The sequence below is a fragment of the Ciconia boyciana genome, chromosome 7 (assembly GCF_034638445.1).
Source record: "Ciconia boyciana chromosome 7, ASM3463844v1, whole genome shotgun sequence".
Classification (NCBI taxonomy): Eukaryota; Metazoa; Chordata; class Aves; order Ciconiiformes; family Ciconiidae; genus Ciconia; species Ciconia boyciana.
Genome location: NC_132940.1, coordinates 49,832,152 through 49,846,824, shown reverse-complemented (window position 1 = coordinate 49,846,824; position 14,673 = coordinate 49,832,152). Strand labels below are relative to the sequence as shown.

Here is a 14,673-nt window from a genome sequence, read left to right as displayed (position 1 = left end):
GGGTGATTGTGTTCCACAGACACTGCAGACAAGAAATGTTTACAGATGTAACATTATTGAAGAGGGCCGAAGAACTACCATTCACTTTTTCTCATGTTGAAACATGGAAGGTCGAATCGTACACCATTCCCTCACTTTATTTCACAGTCATCTACCATGAGTTGGAGCATATACTCTAGCTGTGGTGTTCTTCAGACTAGATCTTATTTGCCTGTCAGCTGACTGTACCATTTTTCTTACTCTTCTGTCACTTTCTGTCCTTCAACCTGTGCTACATTTTGTCACATTTTTTTTTTTCTCTGGGTATCCTTCAAGTTGCAGAAACCATTCTCTCCTGAACCTACTTTAATGGGAATCCTGAACTGAAGTCCAGAAACAGATCTGTTTGCTGACTTCTAGTAATATGGCAGACTATATGATCTATATGGTTGATAGCTCTATAGATACTTCATTTTTTTCTTTGGACCATAAAATAGGGCTGTCCAGGTGCCAAGACTCTAACATAAAAGTCCATTGATGAAGTTCCCTCCACTTCTCCTCCTGCTGTAAGGTAAGAACCTGTAGTTACAGGATATGTGGAACATTTGCTTTGCTTCAGCACCTGTGTTCAGCTTGTGATTTTCTCTGTCATCTCAACCTCACTGCTAAAGAAAATGCTCATTGGCAAGAAGGTTCTACTAGGCTAAACAGAAAGGCTTTTGGTCTGGCATTTTGAGCAGAAGTTTGTGGCCTCAGTTGCTGGTGTTCTACACTTCGTTCTCACTGAAGCAGTTTAGTTTCATCAAAGTCTGCCTAGGGATAATGTCCACCTATTACCCTCTTGATGAAGGCTCCTTGACTTACGTTCATGTAATAGTTTTGTGGTTTTGCTGGGCTTGATTTGGGTTCCCACAGTGTTCCCAGATGGAGCTCTAATGGGAGCTGAATCTGATTATGTTCAAATCACTTCGCTGAAGGTAACTCAGCTAGCCATGTGCCTTATACTGCCCCTTTACACAGTAGTGGTTTTCATCCTGACTGTAGCACAGCTAGAAAGATAGAAGATGACCAAGACATTATATAGTCCTCTTGCTCCAGATAGTGTCCTAGAGGACCTATTCTGGATAACTATTTACCACTGTCACTGTTTAATTTGAAGCAGGAAATTTAACCTGTTTTCCTTTTGCTAGCCTCAAATCTACAGGAGAGAAACTTAACTGCAAATGAAGGATGCAAAAAGGCCTTACTATATTCACTACCCGAGCCTTTCAAATGATCTGCAAAGTTGTGTGTTCTATTGTGGACAGAGTCAAAGTAGTGAGTCTCTGAAACAAACGGGGTGTCTTTGAGTCTGCCAAGATGGAGCAGCCTTTGGAGGTTAGAGCATCTGCCACAGCTTGTGATACATAGTCTGTTCAGTCTTTGGGCAACTAATAGACATCTTGAAGAAATTTGGTTACTGATCACTAAGCCTCTTTTGCTTATCTGTTACAAGAAAAATTGATTTTATCTTCCCAGGAGATTCTTAATGTGCTGATATCTTAAAGTGGTACCTGTTAATTGATAACAAATTTGAAATGAGCTTTAAGCAATTAGGTATACTTTTACAGGCACTTTGCTGTCTCAATTTTTGCTACACAGGAGGGCATTAAGACCATTGTAGAACCTTACTCATGCTAACTTCTATTTAAAATATGACAGCTTTTACTGCTGCCCTTTTTATGTATATTTAGATTTTTGCCTACGGGGTGGTTTTCATCAGTTTGAAAAGTACATGCAATTTTATATTTGCTATTAGCTGAGTTTGATAGTAAAGATAACAATACAAAAATTATAAATATTAACTACTTTGTAGTTTTATCATTTTAGGAGATATACCATGTTGAGACTGTGAATGTTTTACTTAGGACTGGGTAGTAATGCACCTCATCAGGCATGTGAAGATTGGAAATTCACTTGAGAGATGGGTTAATGCTCTCCTGGGCATCCTGCCTTCACAGATACACATGGTGCTGATGGTAGATTATTTCATCCCAGTTTGTCAGTTTTATCATTCATAATGACATATAGTCCTATTATATATGTGGGGACTACATGGCATGAAGAATCCTCCTAATGTTGGAGGGATCTCAGTACTATTGAATTATTGCACGTCAAGAGAAAGGGCAGATAAAATAGTCTTCAGATAGTTGAAAATGCTGAGCAGATGTTGTATGAGTTTTCTTACATAACTAAGAAAAGAATCAAGTCAGCTATGTTTAAAATCTCACTGTAATGAACTTTGCCAAGATTTTTGAGTACTGTTTTCTTTTGAGCAGTGTTTTCTTCTCTCCTCTAACAGCTAATTTTATGTAAAATTAATTCAGTCGCTCTCATCTGTTTCTGACGAGCATTTATACTTGCTTTCCTGTCAGAAGAAAGTAAAAAAGGAAAATACTGAGTTGCTGCTTCAGCCTGCTAGCTTCTTTTTGCTATAATCTCTGTAGCAAGATCCTTTGACTAGTCCCACTATTTCCAGGATCAGGGCACAGCACAGAGGCTCACCAGTTGAAGAGCAGCCTGGTGAAAAAAGGTCAGAATGATTTCTTGCCAGTCAGTGGGCCATAGAATAGAGGGGGGGTTGTGCTCTTACTGGTCCAAGCCAGAAAGTACAGACAAAGTTGTGATCCCCTCTTCAAAAAAACAGGTATGTCAGTTCTGCAGGTTGAGTCGGGGAATATGGCAGTGCTCTGACACAAAATTTGGGCAGCATTTTAGTTTAAGGTTTTATAGGGAGTTGGGGGCAAGTTCAGCAGGAGAAGAGAGGTGGGGGGGCTGTTTTGGGTTAGTGTTTGTATAGGTTATCACAATAAGGGTTGTGGGCTGGCAAGAAAGCAGTGGAACTAGCAAACAGTGAAAAGTAATGTGTTGTGAAAGGGAAAGGTGGGGGATCTGAAAGGGGTCTGAGCAGCCAGAGGGAGCAAGATGATGTTCTAAGGCTGGGAGACCACTGACGGTTTCTGGAGAGAGACATGAGAACTTCCCACAGTGCAGGTTTTACTGTAAGTAGCTGCTAAACCCATGCCTTGGCATGCCTAAAAAAACAATCCCAAGATGTTTTTCAATGCAGCCCTCGTTCCGGGATAAAGTCTGGGATTTGTTTAAGTTCTGAAAGACTGTGTATTGGTTTAGAATGTTACAGCAGTAGCATACTTACCCTAATGCAAACTGATCATTGTTTCAGCAGCTTCAGGCTCAATAGTGTATATATATATAGTCATCTCATTCTGCAGTTTCCTGTTGAAAGCAAATGCAAACTACAGCAGTGACCTTTCTTCTGTTTCTCTCCTTTCCTTAATGGTTAAAATGCCTATTTTTCATCTTCATAATCGGTTATAGTATCTGACTTCAGTTCATTGGCGTTTCTTGCAGAAAAGTAAATAAACCAATGAACTAAAAAGAGATATTTGAAGCATAAGTGTCTTTACTGAGGCTAGGTTTGAGTTAAAGTATTTGTTTAGCTCAGGTAACTTACTGAATAGTGCAATAAACCAGCCAACCTGGTTTGCTTCTGTTTTACTTCCTTTTCTAAGGCAGTGCATGCCTTCTGTGCTTCTGTCAGGCCATGCTTCAGTTGCCTTTACGTTAGCTATTGTGGTTGTACCTGTTAGAGGGGTCTCCAAGAGACTACACAATAGTTTGCCCCTTTTTTTTTTTTAATGCTTTCATGAAGGTATCTTGCATAACACTGCAAATATTGATAAAGGTCTTGTTGCATGTGATGAAAGTATTTTATAGAGGATGAAAAGAAACTAAAACCACAAAGTCAGCAAATTCCTGGTCACATGCTAGATTTTCAGTTGTGAACTATCCCACTGAAGTAAACATACAGTTCTTGCTAATGTTTTCCTTAGTCCTTCATTTAAGAACTCTATTTTACAGGTTGAACACCTGTTTTTTGAAGTTTCTTCCCTTCTTAGTAAAGGGGGTAGGATCAAATATGTCTTTCTAGGGCATTTAATGTCTGTAACACAAGAAAAACAAGTTTAACATGTTTGGTCTACTCTGTGTATGGTCTAGAGGTTTCTAAAACATATAAATAGTGTTTCTGCATCCCCATAAACCTTGTTTTGCTCAGCTTGCTCAGTGGCATTAAGGTGAATTTGTGTTATAGAAATTTGAGAAATGGGCTACTGCATGCCTTGGATGGTACTCCTCTCTAAAGGAGAAAGACTTTAACAAACGTTGCATTGAATGGAACTAGTGCCAATTTTATTTTTTTACTCCCAGGAGTGTTTTCTATTCATGTTCTCTCTATAAGAATACTTAATCCTACTTTGTTGAAATACATTTTTAAAGAAAATAAGGAAACGTTGAAAGCAAATACTTCTTAAAGCTTTAAGAATGGGCCCTACAACTACAGCTAGGAATGAGTTTATCGGGGCTGTATCCAGTCCCCCCCGCTCCTCCAAGGAGCGGCTGTTCATAAGTTACTCCGCGGCAGGGCGGAGATGCGAGGGAGCGCTGGGGAGCAGCGTGCAGTGCGCGGTAACTGCTCACCAGTAACATCATCTCTTTGTTTGCCAAGAGATCCTTTGTTTCCCAGGAAGGAAGTTACGGAGCTGTTGCAGGGCACGTTAAAAAAGGAAGCAAGGTCCGAGGCTTGCCGAATGCTGTCCCGGTCGTCGCCGCCGCCAGGCCCCTGCCCCGCAGCTTGCTTCTGCAGCCGGGTTCCCGCGCCAGGGGAGGGATATTCGTTCACCTGAGGCGGCCAAACCCGCGGCGGGTGGCGGGGCTGAACTTTGCATCCCTGGGACTCAACCCCGCCAGCTCCTCTCAGATAAGCGGAACGGAGCCCGGCACGGCCTGTGTCTGCAGACACTGCGGCGCCGTTCGATGTCTATAAATACAAATATACATACTTTATACCGACCTGCAGCGCCCCGCCTCAGGAGCGCAGCCCCTGCAGCTGGGCGCCGGTGAGGGCAGGTACGGCCGGCTGGAGCTGTCAGCGAGCGCGAACCCGCGCACAGCGGCCGGCCCCTGCTCCCAGCCCGCACGGGGCGGCCGCCGCGGCCCTTCGCCCCCTCCGCCCGCCCGGCTGACGGCAGCCGCCGCGCGCCGCCCGCCGCCCTGGGGCCGTGAGGGGAAGCGGCGGCCCCGGGTCTCGGCCGGCCACGCCCTTCCGCCCCGCCCCCTCACCGTCGCCCCGTGGATTGGCGGGTGGCGTGTGTACACACACGGGATCGAGCCAATAGCGCGGGGAGGGCGCCTGACCTCACGCGGTGCGACGGCCAATGGGTGCGCCCGGCTGCTAGACGCCGCCAAGCTTGTGCGGGGGAGAAGGACCCGGGCAGAGCACGGCGCGGCGGCGGAGCGAGGCGGCGAGTGGGGCCGGGCGCGGGGGGGGGGGGGCGGCGGCGGCCGAGCTGGGGGCGCTGCGAGTGCTCGCGCCGCCACGCGCCGGGGCTCGCGGACTGGCCCTGGTGGGCTCCCGTCTCCGGGGCCTCCTCGCGAGCGGAGGGTGCGCGGCGCCGGCCCGGCCGAGAGGCGTCGTCGGCGCGCGGGGCCGGGCGGAGCGGCTGGCTGCCTGCCGCGGCGGCTGGTAAGGGACCGTCGCCGTCTCGTCGCCTCAGCGCCGCTGTCTAGGCCTGGCCCGCGCTACCGCCTTCCCTCCTCTTCCCTCGTTGCTGCCGGGCCTGCGGGTGAGCGGGGAGCCGGGGGGGGGAGGGGGGGGAAGGAGGCGCGGGGCCGTGAGGGAGGGACAGCGCCTTTCTTCCCGGCGGGCCGGGGCGCCGCTTCCCCCGCCCCGCGGCGTTTAACGACCGCCGCCCCCCCGCGCCGTCTGGCGGCTCGGTCCCGTCGCCGTCCCCCGCCCTCGCCGTGGCGCACGCGGGGCGGGCGGGGGAGGCGGCGGCGAGCGCCTCCCGCGCCCCGGGACGGGGGCGAGCCGGTGCCTGACACCTGCGGGTGGCCGCGGGGCGGCGGCGTGCCCGGCTGGCGGGTGACAGCCGCCCTGCGCGCTGCCGGGTCACCCGCTCCTCCATTGTGGGGAGCGCGCCGAGAGCGGCGGGCCTGGGCCGGCGCCGCCGGGGCCGCCGCCGCCGCCGACTGTGTGCGCGGCCGCGGGGCGAGCGGGGCGGCCCTGGCTGGCTACCGCAGGGGGCTGGGGGCGTGACCGGCCCCGGCCTTGGGGAGTTACAGGTCAGAAAGGGACCGGCGAGCTCGTGGCCGTGCGAAGTATAGCTTGAACTTCATAGCGTTCTGGTTCTGACTCACAGGTTTTATCGGGGGAGGGTTAGTCCGACAGCAACAACAACAAAACTTAATTGAATGCCTCTTCCTGCGCCCTCTGAGTTACAGGCCTTCCCTGACTTTCAGCCGCAAAGGGTTTAACGGCAGAAGTGAATCCAAACATAAATACCGTCTTTCGGGACTGAGAATACAAACAATAGGAGGAAAATACGGAATAAGCAAACTTCCTTGAAATGTGGAAGAAAACCGCAGCTGAGAGCGTGCTCCCTCATTGAGTAAAGGGGTGATGCTGAGCCACAGATCAGAGCTTGTGCTGTTTTCCTCTGTAGAAGGGACTTCCTCTATAGAGGGACAATTTTTCAATTGACAGAGAAAGTGAATAGTTTAAATCGATATAATTTAACATACTGTGTAAAAATTTAAAAAAATTTATTACTTGGTCAGTTTTCATAATTTGGAAATCAATTATTTTCATGACTCTTCATTAATATTTTTCATAGATGATAGATTTTTTTTTTCAACTGCTATCACTGATGTAGCTTAATTATGCTGACAGAAAACAGCAAAACATTGGAGGTTGTGTGATGTTGTAACTAATTGCAACTTGATATAATCTTTGAGTAAAAAAATAATTTTATGCTAGTATAAATTGATGCTATTAAAAGATAAGTTAATAAAATTTTGTCAATTTCTTTACTCTTCCCAAATTAACTTGAGTTCATTTGGTTATATTATATCCTGTCTTACACAAAAAAAATGTATGATTCGTATACATGGGGCAAAGACTCATGGCAGATTACCAGTGCTAGAGAACAAATGCAGAACTGTATTTCACAGCCCATATTTGTGCCAATGCTGTGTGTACTCAAAGATGTTTTGTACATAGTGAAGTACTGAATTTCAGGAACTTCTGTTCAAAATAGCATATAGGGTGCTAACTACAGCACTTCGAAGAAACATGAAAGAGTAAGGAGAAGTTTGCATTATAGAAGAGAAGACTTGACAGGAGAGGTGGTCATAAGGGGGAAAAAAAGGACAAATTCTTCTCCTTTGAAAACTTTCTTGTTATGAAGTGAGTCCAGTGCCTCTAGAAGGGGAAAGAGTAATAGGTCAAATGATTTAGTTCTATACTAAGGAAAAAAATGAAAATTTTTAAATATTAGCAAGATTGTCTCATGGGTGAATTTAAGAGTGATCTTATGTCACTGTCAAATTATTGGGCTTTCTTTTAACCACTTCCTGTTTGTACAGAAATCACTATTGTAACACAACAAAAAGAAACCATTTGACTTGTCCTATATTGATGTAATTAACTTTACAGGAAACACACACTGCTGATAGGAGTGTTCTTTATTGCTGCAGAGGGTTCTGACTAGCAACCTTGCTTTACAAAGTGATAAGGTACAGTTTTCAGTACAGCATCTTGACAGCAGCTATCCAGTGTAAAGGGATTAGGCCAAACAATTCAGCTGGGCAAAAGGCACAGTGCTATCTTGCAAGGGATGTCAATACTACAGGAGAATGCTTTATCCTCATCTGCTCTTGTATGTTGGACACTACTGTAGGGGCCTCTTGTGCATCTGGACATACTTCCTGGGCAGTTGTGAGCACCCTCACAGTGAAGATCTTTCAGTGGGTTTGGCTAAAAGTGTTGTTATAGGTTTAGCGAAAAAATAGGAACCAAAATTCCGACTTTCCATCCCCTTCAAGAATTTATAATGTTATTCAGTTGAAGCGTGCAGACCTCTTCACTGTGCCTATAGGAAAATTTAGTGCAAATCTCTAAAAGCAATAGAAGAATAGCGACCTGATATGGTTAGGGGAGGGAAGCTGCAGCCCACGCTGTGGTGATAGTAATATTTAAACTTCTGTGTCCTAATGTGGAGCAGAATGAGTTCTTTAGTTATAGCTAGTCTAAATCAGTTCTTGGAATTGCATTTCTTCTGATATGCTACCTTAAAATAGTATTCTTAGGGTTGTCTTTAATAAGCAGCAATTTCTTAAATTGTTTGCTTTTTCTACATACTTTTTGGTGTAATGATTAAGAATGTGTCCTCTACCTTTCCGATTACATTCACTGGACACAACTACTAATGAATCAACAGTGAATCTTAAAATAGGGAAAATAAACTGTCTAGTCCGGTGCAAGGAAATACACTTGTGGAGTTCTTGTGTGTAAAGCCAAGAAGCCACTGGAATCAGACAGGTTTATAATAAAATTTTAAGTGTTCAGTGGAAAACAATCCAAATGTCTTGGCGTAGTAATAGTACACGTACTATGTCAAAGCTGATAGTATAAATACCTATTGCAGATCTGAAAAACTAGGTATATGCTAAGGAATATTGTAAAAAGGTGCAAGTGTGGTAGGGAGTGACAGTTTTATAACAACTTCCTGGTTTGATTCTTCATGTGTTTTTTGTAACAGCCAGTATTAGAATGAAATTAATTCTTCCCCCCCGTTATTTGATTTGTAGACTACAGCTCTTTTGCAAGAAGGTGAGGCAGTAGTAAGTGATCTTAGTCTTATAGTTTCATTACAGGAACTTTTTTTGCTACTTTGTCTGATTTCCTGCATGCAGTGATAGTTTCCAATAAAGGTCTTTACAGACTGTTGAAGTTTACTTTTACACTTTCCAATATCAATAGCATAAAAATCAGTCCAATCAAATCAAACTGCATGCCTATGATAGTTCAGTTTGCAAGATTATATTATAATATATGCTAATAATGTGTATACTAATATATCCTAATATATGTATTAGTAGAATCTGTAACAAAAGCACAGCTTTCTAGAATATCATATTTCTAGTGAAATACAGAATAGTAATTAAATGAAAAGGGATGACATTTGGAAATAACTTGTCCTAGATGTAGCTATTCACTTAGTACCGTTGAAGAAACTCTTTGCCTTTCAGAACAGTTTGCAAAATCCGCAGCCTACTGAAGCCACTTTTGAGAATATTTGTCTTTACTGAAACATATAGAAATTCTTAGATTTTTGCAGCACTAACTTGGTGATAAAATAATGCTTTAGCCAGCTCACATTTAGTATTGGCTGTCATGATAGAGACTGAAACTAAGCTGGAAAAAGATTGGTGTTTGGTTTTGTTAGTATGCTTGGTTGTGAACTACAGCAATTCAGGTGTTGGCACAAGTTCATTATTTCTGACTTGGTGATAACATTTAAAAGAGAGGTAGAAGCAACTTGATATTGTTAACTTCCCAAGTCACTTAAGCATGAATTACAGGGGGGCTACTTTAGAGGTATCTTTGAAGGCACTATCCAGAATTGTCATGGCACTGTAATCTTCCTGGTTTACAGTCCTTAGGATATTTGATAGACATGAACAGACAAGTTTTTCACAAAACTTCTAAACATGCTGTTGGTTAACATATCTTCTAGAAATAATCCATTTTATAAAGATGATGTTCCTTTTCTTTTGACTGGTTTTACATTATTTCAATCAGTGAGACATGCCCTGACCATCAGGTTTTACACAAACAGTGGTAAGAGGAAGCAGTGATGGTAGTTGAGATTATGCTTCTCCTATTCCTAGATAGCTGATTCTTTCCTAACAGTGAATGGACTGCCTGTGCCCCGAACATGAACTTTTTGTTAACTTCTATAGACCAAAGTCCATTTGTGAATGCAATTCTGGTCTTGCAGCTTAATTTATTTTTTTCCTGTGGAAGTTAGGGCATGCTCCTCTGTTTGGCAAGTCAGGTTTCTCCTGTTTCATCAGGTTCCTGTTGCTGCCAGGTTTGTCTCAGTTTGGGTGGGAATAGCAAATGATTCAGTTCTGTCTTAGAACCTCTTTAGTTCTTTTGTTCAACAGAGTCCCTTACTAAACTCTGTTGGGTGAGTATATCATCTGTCAGGGTGCATGGAAAGGTTGCTTTGATAGGAACTCATAATCCATTTCCCCATGGTAGGTGTTAGCAGATGTGTTCTGCGTGGGTAAGTGACCATTTTCATTCACTGTTTTGTTATTGGGAATTTCAGCCCAAGATGTAAGTGGAAAAAATCAAGAAAAATAAGGTAATATGTTCAGAATTAATTTGGCAGGTTGCTACAGGTATACGCTGTCTTTAAGGCTATGAACTGTTAGTGAAGTTGTACAAGATGAATTCTTCAACTTGGTAGCAGCTATTATAATGATATTTGTGGGAATTAAAGTCTTAAAGCAAATGTATCAGTATTTGCTCATTAAGGCTTGTGAATGCCAATGCATTAATGTATTAAATGTCACTTGTGAACCGTAACGGCCATCCAAGTATTAAACCTTTCCCATATGAGCAATACTTGTAATTACCAGAATAACTGTAATTGACCTGTAATAGAAATTATGGTGGTAACATGACCAATAATTAGGAATGAGATTAGAAACTGCAAGTGAAAGTGAGTTTATGTCCCCAGAGTGAAATCAAGAACCTTCATGTGCATGGGCTCTCCATTTATTGTAGGGGAGGAGTTAGGTAACTTTTCCCTTCATTATGAACTTGACCTTGAGACTTGAGAAACTTGAGAAATGTATTTCTGTTCTCTTAAATCTGCAATCCAATTGTCATAAGCTTCACTTTATTTAAAGTTCAGCTTACAATTGCAAATACATTTAAACAAATTTTCAAAATCAGTAACTTCATACATACAACTGATAAAATTTCAAGCTGTGTATTGATTCTGTATAACAGCAGGCTTCTGCTGTCTGTCAGAAGCAAATTATTCATCCCGCTTCTTGCTGTATAAGAAACTGGGAAAGCTATGATCTGAAGACAAAATATCCCACTTCTTCCTAATGGATTTTTGAAGCATGCACACACTCCAGTGAACTCTTCAAACGCATGGAGTATTCTTCATACAAACAAACCATATCCAACCTTATGTCACATTTTAAGCCATAAGTAAATTTTCAGGAGATCATAAATGCTTTTTTTTTTCAGAAACAGAGTCATGATGTGGTTCTGCAAAGCAGACTGAACTGATCAAACAGCTTGCTAGATCTGAAGGGTTAGGCCTGTCCTGTGCACAGGCCTAGATGGTTGTCTGAGCTGTCAGTGGGTTGCAGCATACAGAAAACTTTCTTCTTCCCCCTGTCAGCCCCATTGTTCCTATTCTGACAGTATTTGAACTAAATTGGCTCACTGAGGGCCTCAGGTAGAAATGGGAGTTGTTGAGAGCATGTAGCATGGGGAAGGCATGGAAAGTTGAAGAAGTAAGGAGAAGTGGAAGATCCCTTTTAGCAATGATAGCAGGGGTAGGATCTTACATCAGTGCAACTTGTTTCATGGAATTGTACCCTTTAGGTAATTTTGTGTGCTGTAATCAGTATTTGAGAGCTTGTGCATCACTAGAAAAATCCTTTTTTGCGTTTGTACTGAATTATAAATAAAGAAGTATGAAATTTTTTGTAATCTTTACCCTTCAGTGAATACTGTCATAATCTTCAAGCCAGGCAAGAGTAGAGTTAATAATGACTTTAAACTAGAACACAGCTTCTAGCAAATTATAAGGAAAATGCAGGAAATAGTTACTAAGTCTCTCTCCATCATCAAGTTCTTTATCCCTATATAACTTGGCGATCTTTAGTTAAATGCAAATGTAAAATTATCTTCAGTTCATTGGATGTTAAGATCCTTCCAGCTGCAGGGTGTAGACAAAAGTGTATCTGAACAGGATGGTTAAACTGTTCCACGTATTTGTCAATGTAGTGATAACTCTGGAAATTTTAAAATCTCAAAACTAAAACTCCTTACAAGACCAGATTAATATCTAGAGCATTCTCTGGTGTATCATACAGTATATGAGCTGGTGGTAGCAAGAAGCTTGTTTGAAGTCTCGGTAGTCAAAAAGATGCTCTTTTCAGCTGAGCTTAATGGCAAGAGGAGCTAACACACAACTGGCAATGCACAAAGACTGTCTTACCAACATATTTTAGTGTCATTCATATAGATCACTAAATTTTTTTCAAATGTCAATCTGTTGTTAAAATTAATTTTCTTAAGGCAAAAATATGTTTGTGAAAATACAGTGCGCTCTTTACTCTAAAAGGAAGTCATACCTGCCTCTTTCACTGAAGCAGTAGACTCCCAAATGTTGTGGCCTGTATAGTAGTCAGCTATGGAAAAAACCCTGGGCTAGAAACCTAGTCAGAGAACAAAAGATGAGCTTATAGAATAGATTGTCTACTTAAAAGAACTGCAGCTAAATTTCTGTTAATTCCAAACATATCTGTGCATATCTGTGCTGGTAAAAGTACGTTGTCTATAAAAACTCAGACAGAAATTTTAGATCATCTTACTTTTTAAAGTGCTGCATGAATGTTATCCGCTGTTGTGATGTCAAGCCTTACGTACTTTATCTTGAATGACAGTAAGCTGGTTTGGGGAATTACAAGAGCCTTCCAAGGTTCAAGTACTTGGGAATTATTCCACATGTTTAATGTAATGTCCTCCTTATTTGAGCAATAAGGGACATGCTTCACCTCATTGATTTTGAAATCAGCCATGAGTGCTGCTCCTATTCTTAGACGTATAGTTTACCGCTAGTACTTGCGTGACATTGGGCATGTCTAAGAGCATGCCTAAGAAACTGAGTCCCTTGAGGGAAGAAGTATCTAGTTCCAGGTTGATGGGATTTGGGTCTCAGCACTGTCAGGACTGGACAAGCAGCAGAACTTGAGGCTCAGCAGTGCAATTGAGTGCATGGAGACTTTGGGCACTTTCATCTAGGGGAGAGTTTGATTACAGCTTTGGATTTTATTCCTGTGTTGTGTGTCGTTACTTGTACATCCACTCAGACCTGTTTTCATCCCTGGGATTCAAGATATTCAGTAGCCTCCTTCAACAGTGCTTTTGCTAGTCATGTTATAATATGTACAGTAGTGAGAGTAAATATAGCAAGTAGTGGGAGTAATGGGGATGTAGCGTTTGGGATCAAGTCTAAGAGTATTGAAAGGGATCTGATTCATTTGTTGCCTCAATATATGCTGCATGAGGTTCTTAAAGGGACATTTCCCGTGACATGCTTTTAGCAAGCCCCACAAAATGTTGGTTGTTCATTATATAGCTTAAGTACAGTTTACACTAATGGAACTTGCATGTAGGCCTTGTCTGTTTTTCCAGGTTCTTTGTACTGTGTCAACTTGAGTCATAATTACTGCTTTTGTCAGGAGGTGTTGGTTAATTTGTTCTGATGATACATTGGCATTTTGCTCAATCACAGCAGCTTAGGAGAACCTGGTCAATTGTAGGTACTTACTTGGTTTTGTTCCTTCTGATTTCTTGTGTGTCAGCTGGTTCCCCCAATCTACAAGATGAGATCTTCACTTTTAAATTAGGTTTAGGTAGTTGTATCTTTCATTTGCACCTTGGTTTAAAGCAGCCATGCTCATTTAATTTTTGTGTCATGTAGTAGGGAAAACTGTAGTAGGGAAAAGTACAGACTTTGGATTCATAGGTTGCAGTCTTTTAAGTCACGTAAAAATGATTAAACAATGAAGCTTTTAAACTCACTACTCCTCTCAAGTTATTTTATTTTGTTAAAAACTCCTAATATCATTTAGCAGTCAAGTCACTTATATTTCTTTGTTCAGTCTCCCTGATCACCTTGTCTGTTACCTACTAGGGCTTTTTTCAAAGCATACAGTTGCTCTCAGTAAAAGCTGGAAAAATAAGTTGTAGTACCTGCAAGACCTTCATCATGCACATCGTGGTGGCAGTTCCTTTCAAATGTTTCCTAAGAGATATTTCCTAATATTATTTTCAAAATAAAGATTACTGTGTGATAACCAAAGATGGTGATTTATTTCCCATTCTGTGCGCGCAACTTGTTGAATACACCCCTTGGTCGGCTTTTTGAAGTTCTTAATTGAGTGAGAAGCTGGGTGTTAGATGGACATGGGTATTCTTGTCTTTTGCAATTTGTAGGCCAAGTTTATTTCTTGTATACATAAATAAAGGATAAAACTGGGACTAAGTCATCTGAAGAGGACTCAGGAAAAAAAGTTGACAAATCAACGGATTCTTCTTATAGAGATGCAAAATCTGTAATTTAAATTTCAGAAATTTGATAACAAAGTTGTATTTCTGTTTCTTGGGGTACCAAGAAATTAATCTGACTAGTACATACAGATATTTTCACTAATATTGGTCCTTTTTTATCTCAGTTCCTTCAGAAAGGAGTTGGATATGGAAATGTTTTATAGGAACAAGATGGGGAAACACTTCCTGGGAGCAGGTGGATTTCTGATAAGTACTATGTAACTTTGAAATTTTACTGGCCTGAAAACTGAGACACAATGAAGCAACATATGTGTAACAGGTGGTCTAATCCATGTAGATGCTGTGCATAAATTAGTGGTTTAAAACTGAGCTTGTACTGATTAACAAGGAATCTTTTTGTTACTGCTGTCTTCTGAAATCAGCCTTGTAGTACCGTAGCTTGAAAGTTAGTACTATGG

General features: G+C 42.1%; 1 protein-coding gene across 6 annotated transcripts in view; it reads left to right on the top strand.

The window, feature by feature from the left end:
* The first annotated feature begins 5,322 nt into the window (after positions 1-5,322).
* TFDP2 (transcription factor Dp-2) overlaps positions 5,323-14,673 on the top strand; it is a 65,645-nt gene continuing 56,294 nt past the window's right edge. For 3 of the 6 annotated variants that reach the window (XM_072866603.1, XM_072866605.1, XM_072866599.1), the window contains exon 1: positions 5,383-5,563. The gene's annotated coding sequence lies outside the window, so the exon portion shown is untranslated. Of the gene's footprint in view, positions 5,343-5,382; positions 5,664-14,673 lie in introns of those variants that run through there. The other 3 variants (XM_072866601.1, XM_072866598.1, XM_072866600.1) reach the window with 2 other exon arrangements.